This window comes from Oncorhynchus keta, chromosome 18 (genome assembly GCF_023373465.1).
Source record: "Oncorhynchus keta strain PuntledgeMale-10-30-2019 chromosome 18, Oket_V2, whole genome shotgun sequence".
Taxonomy (NCBI): Eukaryota; Metazoa; Chordata; class Actinopteri; order Salmoniformes; family Salmonidae; genus Oncorhynchus; species Oncorhynchus keta.
In genome coordinates this window covers 33,180,229-33,197,276 of record NC_068438.1, presented here as the reverse complement: position 1 = coordinate 33,197,276, position 17,048 = coordinate 33,180,229, and the positions used below count along the sequence as shown (strand labels likewise).

General features: G+C 37.6%; 1 protein-coding gene across 1 annotated transcript in view; it reads right to left on the bottom strand.

Annotated features, from left to right (window-relative positions):
• LOC118379169 (phosphatidylinositol 4,5-bisphosphate 3-kinase catalytic subunit beta isoform-like) overlaps positions 1–8,613 on the bottom strand; it is a 103,358-nt gene extending 94,745 nt beyond the window's left edge. Inside the window, exon 1 of the mRNA XM_052467969.1 lies at positions 8,142–8,613. The gene's annotated coding sequence lies outside the window, so the exon portion shown is untranslated. The remainder of the gene's footprint in view (positions 1–8,141) is intronic.
• Between the last annotated feature and the right edge of the window lie 8,435 nt (positions 8,614–17,048).

Sequence of the window (17,048 nt, the reverse complement as noted above, 5' to 3'; positions counted from 1 at the left end):
TAATTGGTAGATTCCATATGATAAATTAATGTCTGTGAGTATAACAGAACTGATATGGCAGGTGAAAACTGGAGAAAAATCAATCCAGGAAGTTATTATTTATTTATGTTTGTAGTTTTCCATTGACTGCTTATACAGATTCCATACGACTTAGGACTCAAATTGCACTTCCTATGGCTTCCACTCGATGTCAACAGTCTTTAGAAATTGTTTAAGGTTTGTATTCGGAAAAATGAGGGAGTAAGACCACTCTGAATGAGTGGACACTGCAGTGTCCCAGAGGTTATTCATGCACATGACCGAGAGCGCGCCTTTCTTGTTTTCCTTTAATATTGATGAAGCTTCTGTCCGGTTGAAATATCATAGATTATTATGACTAAAAACAACCTGAGGATTGATTAGAAACATCGTTTGACATGTTTCTACGAACTTTACTGATATTTCTATTTATTGTTTGTCTGCTGTTTTGACTGCCTTTGAGCCTGTGGATTACTGAATGAAACTGAGGTTTTTGGATATAAAGAGGGACTTTATTGAACAAAACAAAAATGTATTGAGTAAATGGGAGTCTTGTGAGTGCAACCATATGAAGATCAAAGGTAAGTGATACATTGTATCGCTATTTCTGACTTGTGTAACTCCTCTACTTGGCTGGTAACTGTTTGTAATGATTTGTCTGCTGGGTGCTGTTCTCAGATAATCACATGGTATGCTTTCGCCGTAAAGCCTTTTTGATATCTGACACCGTGGTTGGATTAACAAGAAGTTCATCTTTAAACAGATTTAAACACTTGTATGTTTTATGAATTTTTATCATGAGTATTTCTGTTTATGAATTTGGCGCTATTCAATTTAACTGGATATTGGCCAGGTGGGACGCTACCGTCCCACACCCACTAGAGAGGTTAAACTGCTTGGAGTAACCCTAGATGGTAAACTGTCATGGTCAAAACATATCGATGCAGCAGTAGCTAAGATGGGGAGAAGTCTGTCTATAATAAAGTGATGCTCTGTCTTTTTAACAGCACTATCAACAAGGCAGGTCCTACAGGCCCTAGTTTTGTCGCACTTTGTTCAGTCATGTGGTCAAGTGCCACAAAAAAGGTCTTAGGAAAATTGCAATTGGCTCAGAACAGGGCAGCACAGCTGGCCCTTGGATGTACACAGAGCGCTAATATTAATAAATATGCATGTCAATCTCTCCTGGCTGAAAGTGGAGGAGAGATGGACTTATTTATTTATGAAATGTTGAATGCACCGAGCTGTCTGTCTAAACTACAGGCACACAGCTCAAACACTCATGCATACCCACAAGAGGTCTCTTCACAGTCCCCAAGTCCAGAGTAGACTATATGTAGTACTGTGTGTTTCCCAGAGCCATGACTTCATGGAACTCTATTCCATATCAAGTAACTGATGCAAGCAGTAAAATTAGATGTAAAAAACAGAAGGAAAAAAAACTATTTTGGAACAGCAGGACTGTGAAGCAACAAACATTGGCACAGACACATGCGATAACATAAGCACTATACATACACATGGATTTAGTACTGCAGATATGTGGTAGTGGTAGAGTAGGGACCTGAGGGCATACATTGTTGTGAAATCTGAATGTATTGTAATGTTTTAAAAATGGTATAAACTGCCATAATTTTGCTGGACCCCACGAAGAGTAGCTGCTGCTTTATAAGGCAATGCTACCAAATACGAATTGAGTGTGTGTAAACTTCTGAGCCACTGGGAATGTGATGTAAGAAATAAAAGCTGAAATAAATCACTTGTCACGCCTTGGTCATTGTATTTTGTGTTTTCGTTATATATTTGGTCAGGCCAGGGTGTGACATGGGTTTATATATTGTATTTTCGTATTGGGGTTTGTAGTATTTGGGATTGCGGCTGAGTAGGGGTGTTGTATAGGCTTGGCTGCCTGAGGCGGTTCTCAATCAGAGTCAGGTGATTCTCGTTGTCTCTGATTGGGAACCGTATTTAGGTAGCCGGGGTTCCACTGTGTACTTCGTGGGTGATTGTTCCTGTCTCTGTGTAGTTTCACCAGATAGGCTGTAATAGGTTTCACGTTCCGTTTGTTGTTTTTGTATATGTATAAGTTATTTAATGTATCGCGATCTCTTCATTAAAGACATGAGTAACCACTACGCTGCATTTCGGTCCGACTCTCTTTCTACAAACGAAGAACGCCGTTACATCACTATACTATTATTCTAACATTTCACATTCTTAAAATAAAGTAGTGATCCTAACTGACCTAAGACAGGGATTCTTCACTAGGATTAAATGTCAGGAAATGTGAAACTTGAGTTTAAATGCATTTGGCTAAGGTGTATGTAAACTTCAACTGTATCTACTGTAAATCACATCCAGATACGATACGATATATGCATTCAGCACCACAGAGAACTCTTGTTAACGCACAAAAACACAAGAAAGAGGGAGAGCTCAACATTACATTTAAACTACTCAATCAGTGTGAGGAGTGAAGACTGATGGGCATTGACTAGAGCAGTGAAGTCAGGTATAGTTTCTGACATCGCTATGAGCAGGATTGCTGAGAGGTGAGCGATGTAAGAGATGATCTGTGTCTTGACGTGTTATATTTCATCACTGAAAATGTCTGTTCACATACATTGGGTCAAACTAACAGTACAAACATCTTATGAGCACGACTATAGTATTGAGAGATGCTTAGAACCTCGTCAGTGACATTGGAGAACGATTAAAAAACTATCACTGCGTCAAACTGAAGATCAATAAGCTCAAGTTGCAGGTCAGTGGGAGCGTTATCCACATTGAAGGTGAAAGGAGAGGAAATCAACAGCATGTCATTTTCCAACACTTTGAAATCCTCAAAACGACGAGGAAACTCATCGTTCGAAGCACACAGCAGGGATGTATACTTCTCCCGCTGGTCATCTGATAGGGAACACACTAGTAGTGTCGGAAGGTGGGTGAGATTGTTGGCTTCTACTTGGTGGGTCAGGAGGAGTAATTTTCCTTTGAAGGTTATGACAAGGCTGTACATCTGATGTGCAAAAAGGCCCTTCCCCTTCCCTTATAGTTTGGAATTCAGTTAATTTATGAGGGCCATGATGTGAAGGCAAAAATCAGCCAACCATTCTATATCTCGTAGTTGAGGGAAATCCACATATTTTACATTCATTTGCAAAAACTCAGCAATCTCTGACTTCAGGTCCCACACCCTTTTAAGCACCTTCCCCAAACTCAGCCATCTCACATTTGTGAGGTAGGGGAGATCTGCATGACCCGACTCTGTCTCTTCCAACAGTGATTTCGCTCTCATAAAGTTTACCACTTTAGTGACTGTATTCACAACATGGCTCATTTTCAGAACACATTTACAGAGCACCTCCTGATGAATAATGCAATGCAGGAGAAAAGAAAATCTGATCTGGGCTCAGCTACTTGATCTTGTATCATTTTCAAAAGGCCAATGTTTTTCCCTGTCATGTTTGGGCAACCATCAGTGGTCACATTGGATCATTTTTAAACTCAGTCCCTGCATTGTCACACACTTATTAACCTCCTCCAATAAATATTTCCCTGTGGTTGTGCTCTTCATTGACTGCACTGAAGCTTCTCTGTCATTTCAAAGTCTGGGGTTATACCTCGTAAGAATATCAACAACTGTGTTGTATCACGTGCATCACTGCTGTCATCCAGGGCCATGGAGAAATAGGTTCAATCTTTTACCTCGTCTTCCAACTGTTGTTCCATATTCTCTGCGATGTCCTCAACACGCCGTGTTACTGATCGGCTTGACAGGGAAACATTTTCAAACAGCTCTTTCTTGTCGGGACAAAGTATTGCTGCAGAGTCAATTAAACATTCTTTAATGAATCCGCCCTCAGCGCATGGCTTGCTATGTTTAGCAATTTTGTGGACATGTACATAGCTAGTTCTCGCAATTCCGTCGTTTGCTGAATGCCGTTTTGTAAAAAGTCCTCGCTGCTTTTGCAACGGAGACAGCAACTCTTTCAATGAACTTGTCCTCTGCTCAGAAGACATATTCCTATGTTTCTCTGCTTCGTCTGGAAGTGTCGGGACAAGTTGTAGTCTTTCAAGACAGCGATGCTCTCTTTGCACACTAAGCACATAGCCTTCCCTGATACCTCAATAAAGAAATATTTCGATGTCCACTCTTGCTGTAACACCCTACATTGTCTACTTTCCTTTTCTTTGAAAAACTCATTTTGCACAATTTCTAGCGGGCTACAATTTGTAACGGTGACGTGGATGTCAGACTGTCAGAATATGATTCCGCGGGCCGTATTGAATAAGGTCGTGGGTCGCATACAGCCCCCGGGCCGACCTTTGACCAGGCCTGTTCTATACCAAGCAAACCTCCATTCAAAACTAGATCTATTCTTTCTGTACCTTTCTGCATCTACTTTGTCTTTCTTTCATTTCATTCCATCGATCGCTCAACCTTTTCAACTCTTATTTCCTCTCTCCTTCACAGCAAACTAATACTGTAAAATCATCTTTCTTTTTGTTTCAATATATCCCCTTCTGTACTCCTTTATTATTGCCTGCATACTGTAGCTGAACTGCTCAGCCCCTTTCTTTCACCCGATGTTCCTCGCTCCTCCTCCCATCTTCCTCTCTAAATTCCTTTGCAGGTCTTGGCTTGTGAAGCAAGAAAGTGGAGAATTCCATCAGGCTGCTGTTCTCTCTGGTTCAGTCACTGGTCATGTCACACTTCCTATGTGTCTGCATGTCCTGTATATGCTCAATATTATATGAAGTCTTATCTAGTGTAAATCTATTTACTGTACACCTACCAACTGTATATCTACTTAGTGCATCTCTCGGAATGCATGTGACCTCGTCTGAGGGCATGCTAGAGCTTTCTGCCTATTAAGCCACAGAAGGTATTTGGCTCAGGGGATACAACTGTTTGATGGGGCATGACCCCCCCCCCCCCAAACACACACAATCACACACACACGAGCACAGCTGCTCCACACAACACACACTCCTGGCTTCCCTTCCGATTTCAGAGAGGATGTTACACAAGCCATCAACGGCTGTGAGGGGTGATTACATTTGACTGTGACAGCAGGAAGTGTGTGTTTGTGTGTGTGTCAGAGAACCAGTTAAAATTAAGGAGCAAGAAGACAGTTGAGGATGGTGGGTGGCAGCAATATTAGAAGATGTGTCTCATTCATTCAACAAGAACACTGACTACTGTACAAACACACATGACCTCAATGGTGTTGTATAAACAGGCAGGTGGGGAGTACATGTCCCTGAAGGAGGGTGTTTCAGTACAGTAAATCTGTTGTAACGAATAGAGAGGAGGAAGAAGAGAGGGGAGAAGGATGAGAGGGGATAGATTGCAGCACACCAGTAGGTGTCATTGAGATGGAAGACGGGATGTCAATCACACCCCCACTGGATTGGAGGATTGGGTCCAGATGAGAGACACACCCAGTACGGCTGGCTAATTTTAAAGGGGTAGGAACAGTAGGAACCAGTCCTTTTAGCTATCCCTTTTCACCAAGAGACCAGGTCATTTTATAATAACATTTAGGAGAGGCCTGGTTGTGGAATAAATGGCAGGTTGTCTAAAAGGCTGCATTGTTTGGTTGACTGGAGACTGACATCAGCGGTGTTATCAGCCCCCCTCAGAGGGGGCTTGAGAACAGCCCCACCCACAACTGGGCAGCCTGGCCCACTGCCTGATTAAAAATATATCCTCTGTTTCCCACAACGCTATCACACCAACTCAAAATAACATTATCCTTCGAGAACTAAACTAAATACAAGTTAATTTGATCAGTACCCATTCATTTCAATGAGCAGCTACAGTAAATGGTGAATACTTATAATTATCTGTATAATCAGAGATCCAAATGTCAATTTAATCATGACATGTTTGCTAATGATCCTCACTTTCTGCACTATTGAATACAGTGCAATCATGAGGCTGCACAAAAACACTAACACACATTTACTACACATTTACTACCATCAGTCAGACAGTTCTGACCTTTCTTTGCAGGAAGTGCATTAATGCTCTCAACGATAATTAGTTCAGCAGTCATGGCCACCGTCTGGGCACACTCTTAATATAGTGCGTGTGTTCGCGCACGCGCCAAATGGCTACTATAGCTGTCTGTGTGAGAGGGCAATAGATAAACCATGCATGATTTCCATTTAGGAATTCATGTAGTGGAAGTGTGCTGAGGTCAATGAGTGTGTGCGCGTGTGTTTGCGTACTGTATCGTAAATAAGTCAAATATGTGTATTAAGTGTTTATGCAAACAAATTGTCCCCTCGGAAGCACAGAGCTCTCTCTCACATGATTGAGATAATTGCTCCATTCATGGCTCCAGTCCCCACCACCTCTCCCCCAGACCCGTGTGTTAGTGCTCCAGGGGGGCTGTGTGTGTGTTATTGGCTCTCATAGCCACAGATACTGTATTAGACGCACACTCCTGTTTGGGTCTCTGACGGTCCCCTGACATCATGCCTCCCTCGTCTCGTCCCGCTGGGAAGCTTACTGACTTGGTGTCGCCAGGCTGCTATAAACACACACGTCTGAATCAAATGATAATTTAGACAATAATACAGGAATGTGGATTGTGTGTGTTGGAGTGAGATGGTAAAGAGAGAGAAACATGTCTGAGTTCTAACAGGTGTCATTTCCATTGTCTTATCTTAGAGAATCATTGTACCATCTAAACCTCTGAAATATATTTTCCATAACCAAAAATAATGTATTTTCAGCTGTACAAAACCGAAAGAAAGAAAGTGCAGAAATTACAGTTAAGACCGGGAAGCATAGCGCACATAACAAAGTTACCACTTCTTAGACTTAATTTCAATGAGAATAACATATCTATGACTTACAATTATGTGAGTTTGGTCTTTGCCCCAAAAGTTATATTGCAGCCTTGAGAGAATCTGAGAGATACATGCTCAAACTTGCATGAGCATTAGAATTTATCAAATATAATTTAAAGTACATCTAAAATTGTGTCACTTAATTCACAAATATATCTAAGGACAGGTTAGGTAGGTGTGCTATCACATTGGCTTGGCAATAACTGTATCAAAATCTCAAAGACATAGCCCCTTTGGAATCATTGTCCTAGGCATATGTTGTTTGTCACCAAGTGTGCTCGGAGTTAGCCTATTCAAGTGTAGGCAGGCCTACAAGCAGACAAAGTGGAGCAAAAAGCATAGGCCTAGCGAAAATGACAGTGTGCTATTCGTTAATTGTCCTGCAACGAGTTAACCGCTCAATTCTACCCGTCCTCTCCAAAAACTTCCCGGTTCTACACATAACGTCACGTCTGAGTTTAAATATAAACTACAGAGGGGCAAACGTCGATGTGACGTGCCCTATTTAACCACTATGTCAATGTTCCTGCAACATCCCCTCCAGTTTGGCATAGAGAACATACCAAATACATCCTGACATAACCAACAGCAAAGAATAGCAACGGTAGCAAATGTAGCCTAAACATGTCCCCATCGTGTCATCCGTAGCCTATAGTTTTGTTTAGCCTGAGATAAAAACGAGGGGAACTGCAGCAGCGGAATACACCAGGAGTAAACTACACCGGGTGCAGAGGGGTAAACGAGTGCGTCAAGCCCGAGTTTTTATTAATGGCAAGTCACCAAATAAAATTATAAAAATGACACCCAACCGCATCTTAAATACATTGCATCATAGTTGTGAGACCAAAACATATCGCTGCTTTCAAAGGCCCATATTTAAAAACGACTACAATCTGAGGATATTTGGCATAGTCTACATAACTCGGAGGTTTTTGTAGTTCACATGGTCCTAGGTGTGGACGATATTTACGGATGATAATCCTGGGGATAAAGCAGGATGTCTCCTTGGGTGCTCTGAGAGCAAACCAATCATGAAACTCGTTTCGAAACATTGCCTATTGTTTGACAAAATTAAGAAACTAATATTTTCAAAACACGACAAAAGTGGAAATGTAGCCGATAAATTCAAACAACCATCTGGGTGAGGTGTAGATACAACGTAGCAGTTCAAGTGCACCTCGGTCGACGTACTCACTGACTCCATGTAGGTTAGCCTACTAATTCGAGATAGCGACGGAAGTGTGCCAGGGACTTACCTTGAGTTACACTCCTGTTGGGAATGGGAGAATATCGACCGTCCTAGTGAGGAAATAGGTATATTTAAAAGTAGTTGTTCTCTCTCGACTGAATCCACAATAACGATATTTAGGCTTTAAAATATGCGTGACAAGATGAGCCGTGAGAAACCTCTGTCTTCTCCTCGCAGGACAATGCGACCAGGTGGGCTGATCGTCGTTGGCTTCCTGTTTTTCAGAAGGTGAACCACGCACAGTTCGGGTGCTGTTCGCTTTTGTATTCTATCCCTCCCGTTCGGTCTCTCCCCCTCCCTGCGTAGCCTACACTGTTCTTGCAGTCGCCTAGTACTCAACCGGCTTTGCTTCCCATATCTTCACATCTTCGGCATGAAACTTCGGGGCCGAGATTTCACCCGGAAACACACAGTTCTGAAACCTCTCCAACTAATTGAGATGAAAGAAACGCGAGTTGAAACATTCATTCCAACGTTGCCAAAGGCGCGTCGATTATCCCCGATGCATTATTTTGGTGAGGGGGTCGCGTGTTGACTTGAGGCGGTCATTATACTGGGTTTTCTCTGACAGTCAGTGCCTGCCTGGTTGTGAGGCGGTGTTAAAAACAAATAGGTACACTATGCCTTATTTTTTATGTCAATAACAGTAAAGGCAGTGTATTCATCTATAGCTAAGCGTACTGTGAATGCATAACCAACATGTAGCCCCCTAGGCTAATGGTTCACATTAAACTAGGCTACATTGTTCATCATGGTTTTGATCTAAACCGTCTCATAGAGTAAGGATAAACCAGAGGTATTTTAGTTTTTAATAATTTTATAATGCCTGCACCATGCAACACAAGTCAGTTGCCTCATCAATTGAAAGGGCAGCAGGTTGACCCGTTGTCAAGTGGTGGTGTTGTCTCTGATTTATCATTCTGAAAAGCACAGTGACAAAACGCAGAAACAAGTATGTATTTGTACTGATACAGCAGTCGTGTTGCTGCAGGGAGAAATGTAACCATTAATGAAAGAGCTGTGTCGCCTCCTGGTGACCTGTTTATTTATATAAATGAGGACATGTTACATCATTGACAGAGAACAGTTGTGAGTTCAGTTTGAATTAACGTTTGCTACGTTATGTGACAGTTTGTACTGAACGACACGTTTCCCCAAAAAAGTATGCACCGTTCTTCTGCACCGTTCTTCTGCACCGTTCTTCAACAGCCTTCGAGGTACGTTTGCTTCAAGGTATCGCATCATTTAATATTGGTGTGACCATCTTAAACAGCAAAATTCACCAAACACCAGACAGTAATCGCCCTCTGGGCCACCAACCTCACAACGATTTTCAACTGGTCGTTCAGTATCCTTTTCGTTGATTTCAATGTTGCACACAGTCATACTGAACACACCCCATGAGTGAGTTTAGGAAACTTCTGGTTAACCAGGGAGGAGGTGATGGACTGGCTGTCTCAGAACTGACCAATAGTGTGCCAGAGATGGCCAAAACCAGTGCACTGTATGGGGTATAGGATGAAATGTGTGGGTGATGACAACATTACAACCACATCTGACCTATGACACCGATTGACTACAACATTACTAACCACACCTGACCTATAACACTGATTGACTATAACATTACTAAACTCATCTGACCTATAACACTGATTGACTATAACATTACTAAACTGATCTGACCTATAACACTGATTGACTATAACATTACTAAACTGATCTGACCTATAACACTGATTGACTATAACATTACTAAACTGATCTGACCTATAACACTGATTGACTATAACATTACTAAACTGATCTGACCTATAACACTGATTGACTATAACATTACTAAACTGATCTGACCTATAACACTGATTGACTATAACATTACTAAACTGATCTGACCTATAACACTGATTGACTATAACATTACTAAACTGATCTGACCTATAACACTGATTGACGATAACATTACTAAACTGATCTGACCTATAACACTGATTGACGATAACATTACTAAACTGATCTGACCTATAACACTGATTGACTATAACATTACTAACCACATCTGACCTATAACACTGATTGACTATAACATTACTAAACTGATCTGACCTATAACACTGATTGACTATAACATTACTAAACTGATCTGACCTATAACACTGATTGTGACTATAACATTACTCAACTGATCTGACCTATAACACTGATTGACTATAACATTACTAACCACATCTGACCTATAACACTGATTGACTATAACATTACTAACCACATCTGACCTATAACACTGATTGACTATAACATTACTAAACTGATCTGACCTATAACACTGATTGTGACTATAACATTACTAAACTGATCTGACCTATAACACTGATTGACTATAACATTACTAAACTGATCTGACCTATAACACTGATTGACTATAACATTACTAAACTGATCTGACCTATAACACTGATTGACTATAACATTACTAAACTGATCTGACCTATAACACTGATTGACTATAACATTACTAAACTGATCTGACCTATAACACTGATTGACTATAACATTACTAAACTGATCTAACCTATAACACTGATTGTGACTATAACATTACTAAACTGATCTGACCTATAACACTGATTGACTATAACATTACTAAACTGATCTGACCTATAACACTGATTGACTATAACATTACTAAACTGATCTGACCTATAACACTGATTGACGATAACATTACTAAACTGATCTGACCTATAACACTGATTGGCTATAACATTACTACTGATCTGACCTATAACACTGATTGTCTATAACATTACTAAACTGATATAACCCATAACACTGATTGTGACTATGACATTACTAAACTGATCTGACCTATAACACTGATTGTCTATAACATTACTAAACTGATATAACCCATAACACTGATTGTGACTATGACATTACTAAACTGATCTGACCTATAACACTGATTGACTATAACATTACTAACCACACCTGACCTATAACACTGATTGACTATAACATTACTAAACTGATCTGACCTATAACACTGATTGACGATAACATTACTAAACTGATCTGACCTATAACACTGATTGACGATAACATTACTAAACTGATCTGACCTATAACACTGATTGTGATTATAACATTACTAACACTGATAACACTGATTGACTATAACATTACTAAACTGATCTGACCTATAACACTGATTGACTATAACATTACTAAACTGATCTGACCTATAACACTGATTGTCTATAACATTACTAAACTGATCTGACCTATAACACTGATTGTGACTATAACATTACTAAACTGATCTGACCTATAACACTGATTGACTATAACATTACTAAACTGATCTGACCTATAACACTGATTGACTATAACATTACTAAACTGATCTGACCTGTAACACTGATTGACTATAACATTACTAAACTGATCTGACCTATAACACTGATTGACTATAACATTACTAAACTGATCTGACCTATAACACTGATTGACTATAACATTACTAAACTGATCTGACCTATAACACTGATTGACTATAACATTACTAAACTGATCTGACCTATAACACTGATTGACTATAACATTACTAAACTGATCTGACCTATAACACTGATTGACTATAACATTACTAAACTGATCTGACCTATAACACTGATTGACGATAACATTACTAAACTGATCTGACCTATAACACTGATTGGCTATAACATTACTACTGATCTGACCTATAACACTGATTGTCTATAACATTACTAAACTGATATAACCCATAACACTGATTGTGACTATGACATTACTAAACTGATCTGACCTATAACACTGATTGACTATAACATTACTAACCACACCTGACCTATAACACTGATTGACTATAACATTACTAACCACACCTGACCTATAACACTGATTGACTATAAAATTACTAACCTGATCTGACCTATAACACTGATTGACGATAACATTACAAAACTGATCTGACCTATAACACTGATTTACTATAACATTACTCAACTGATCTGACCTATAACACTGATTGTGACTATAACATTACTAACACTGATAACACTGATTGACTATAACATTACTAAACTGATCTGACCTATAACACTGATTGACTATAACATTACTAACCACATCTGACCTATAACATTACTAAACTGATCTGACCTATAACACTGATTGACTATAACATTGCTAACCACATCTGACCTATAACACTGATTGACTATAACATTACTAAACTGATCTGACCTATAACACTGATTGACTATAACATTACTAAACTGATCTGACCTATAACACTGATTGACGATAACATTACTAAACTGATCTGATCTATAACACTGATTGACTATAACATTACTAAACATTTCTGACCTATAACACTGATTGACTATAACATTACTAAACTGATCTAACCTATAACACTGACTGTCACTATAACATTACTAAACTGATCTGACCTATAACACTGATTGACGATAACATTACTAAACTGATCTGACCTATAACACTGATTGACTATAACATTACTAAACTGATCTGACCTATAACACTGATTGACTATAACATTACTAAACTGATCTGACCTATAACACTGATTGACGATAACATTACTAAACTGATCTAACCTATAACACTGATTGTGACTATAACATTACTAAACTGATCTAACCTATAACACTGATTGTGACTATAACATTACTCAACTGATCTGACCTATAACACTGATTGACTATAACATTACTAAACTGATCTAACCTATAACACTGATTGTGACTATAACATTACTAAACTGATCTGACCTATAACACTGATTGTGACTATAACAGTACTAAACTGATCTGACCTATAACACTGATTGTGACTATAACATTACTCAACTGATCTGACCTATAACACTGATTGTGACTATAACATTACTAAACTGATCTGACCTATAACACTGATTGACTATAACATTACTAACCACATCTGACCTATAACATTACTAAACTGATCTGACCTATAACACTGATTGGCTATAACATTACTACTGATCTGACCTATAACACTGATTGTCTATAACATTACTAAACTGATATAACCCATAACACTGATTGTGATTATAACATTACTAAACTCATCTTACATATAACACTGATTGACTATAACATTACTAACCACATCTGACCTATAACACTGATTGACTATAACATTACAAAACTGATCTGACCTATAACACTGATTGACGATAACATTACTAAACTGATCTGACCTATAACACTGATTGTGACTATAACATTAGGAAACTGATCTGACCTATAACACTGATTGACTATAACATTACTAAACTGATCTAAACTATAACACTGATATTGACAATAACATTACTAAACTGATCTGACCTATAACACTGATTGACTATAACATTACTAAACTGATCTGACCTATAACACTGATTGACTATAACATTACTAAACTGATCTGACCTATAACACTGATTGACTATAACATTACTAAACTGATCTGACCTATAACACTGATTGACTATAACATTACTAAACTGATCTGACCTATAACACTGATTGACTATAACATTACTAAACTGATCTGACCTATAACACTGATTGTGATTATAACATTACTAAACTGATCTGACCTATAACACTGACTGTCACTATAACATTACTAAACTCATATGACCTATAACACTGATTGACTATAACATTACTAACCTGATCTGACCTATAACACTGATTGTGATTATAACATTACTAAACTGATCTGACCTATAACACTGACTGTCACTATAACATTACTAAACTCATATGACCTATAACATTGATTGACTATAACATTACTAACCACACCTGACCTATAACACTGATTGACTATAACATTACTAACCTGATCTGACCTATAACACTGATTGACTATAACATTACTAAACTGATCTGACCTATAACACTGATTGACGATAACATTACTAAACTGATCTGACCTATAACACTGATTGACTATAACATTACTAAACTCATCTGACCAATAACATTACTAAACTGATCTGACCTATAAGACTGATTGACTATAACATTACTAAACTGATCTGACCTATAACACTGATTGACTATAACATTACTAAACTGATCTGACCTATAACACTGATTGTGACTATGACATTACTAAACTGATCTGATCTATAACACTGATTGACGATAACATTACTAAACTGGTCTGACCTATAACACTGATTGTGACTATGACATTACTAAACTGTTCTGACCTATAACACTGATTGTGACTATAACATTACTAAACTGATCTGATCTATAACACTGACTGTGACTATGACATTACTAAACTGATCTGACCTATAACACTGATTGACTATAACATTACTAAACTGATCTAAACTATAACACTGATTGTGACTATAACATTACTAAACTGATCTGACCTATAACACTGATTGACTATAACATTACTAAACTGATCTGACCTATAACACTGATTGTGACTATAACATTACTAACCACATCTGACCTATAACACTGATTGACTATGACATTACTAAACTGATCTGACCTATAACACTGATTGACTATAACATTACTAAACTGATCTGACCTATAACACTGATTGTGACTATAACATTACTAAACAGATCTGACCTATAACACTGATTGTCTATAACATTACTACTGATCTGACCTATAACACTGACTGTCACTATAACATTACTAAACTGATCTGACCTATAACACTGATTGTGACTATAACATTACTAACCACATCTGACCTATAACATTACTAAACAGATCTGACCTATAACACTGATTGTCTATAACATTACTACTGATCTGACCTATAACATTACTAAAATGATCTGACCTATAAGACTGATTGACTATAACATTACTAAACTGATCTGACCTATATCACTGATTGACGATAACATTACTAAACTGATCTGACCTATAACACTGATTGTGACTATGACATTACTAAACTGATCTGACCTATAACACTGATTGACTATAACATTACTAAACTGATCTGACCTATAACACTGATTGTGACTATAACATTACTAAACTGATCTGACCTATAACACTGATTGTGATTATAACATTACTAAACTGATCTGACCTATAACACTGATTGACTATAACATTACTAAACTGATCTGACCTATAACACTGATTGACTATAACATTACTAAACTGATCTGACCTATAACACTGATTGTGACTATAACATTACTAAACTGATCTGACCTATAACACTGATTGACTATAACATTACTAACCACATCTGACCTATAACACTGATTGACTATAACATTACTAAACTGATCTGACCTATAACACTGATTGACTATAACATTACTAAACTGATCTGACCTATAACACTGATTGTGACTATAACATTACTAAACTGATCTGACCTATAACACTGATTGTGACTATAACATTACTAAACTGATCTGACCTATAACACTGATTGACTATAACATTACTAAACTGATCTGACCTATAACACTGATTGACTATAACATTACTAAACTGATCTGACCTATAACACTGATTGTGACTATGACATTACTAAACTGATCTGACCTATAACACTGATTGACTATAACATTACTAACCACATCTGACCTATAACACTGATTGTGACCATAACATTACTAAACTCATCTTACATATGACACTGATTGACTATAACATTACTAAACATCTGACCTATAACACTGATTGACTATAACATTATAAAACTGATCTGACCTATAACACTGATTGTGATAACATTACTAAACTGATCTGACCCATAACACTGATTGACTATACCATTACTAACCACATCTGACCTATAACACTGAGTGACTATACCATTACTAACCACATCTGACCTATAACACTGATTGTGACTATAACATTACTAAACTGATCTGACCCATAACACTGATTGACTATACCATTACTAACCACATCTGACCTATAACACTGATTGACGATAACATTACTAAACTGATCTGACCCATAACACTGATTGACTATACCATTACTAACCACATCTGACCTATAACACTGATTGTGACTATGACATTACTAAACTGATCTGACCTATAACACTGATTGACTATAACATTACTAAACTGATCTAAACTATAACAGTGATTGTGACTATGACATTACTAAACTGATCTGACCTATAACACTGATTGACTATAACATTACTAAACTGATCTGACCTATAACACTGATTGTGACTATGACATTACTAAACTGATCTGACCTATAACACTGATTGACTATAACATTACTAAACTGGTCTGACCTATAACACTGATTGACTATAACATTACTAAACTTATCTGACCTATAACACTGAATTTTACTATAACATTACTAAACTGATCTGACCTATAACACTGAATGTGACTATAACATTACTAAACTGATCTGAACTATAACACTGATTGACTATAACATTACTAAACTTATCTGACCTATAACACTGATTGACTATAACATTACTAAACTGATCTGACCTATAACACTGATTGTGACTATAACATTACTAAACTGATCTGACCTATATTACTGATTGACGATAACATTACTAAACTGATCTAACCTATAACACTGATTGTGACTATGACATTACTAAACTGATCTGATCTATAACACTGATTGTGACTATAACATTACTAAACTGATCTGACCTATAACACTGATTGTGATTATAACATTACTAAACTGATCTGACCTATAACACTGACTGTCACTATAACATTACTAAACTCATATGACCTATAACACTGATTGACTATAACATTTCTAATAACCTGACCTATAACACGAAACTGATCTTACTTATAACACTGATTAACTATAACATTACTACT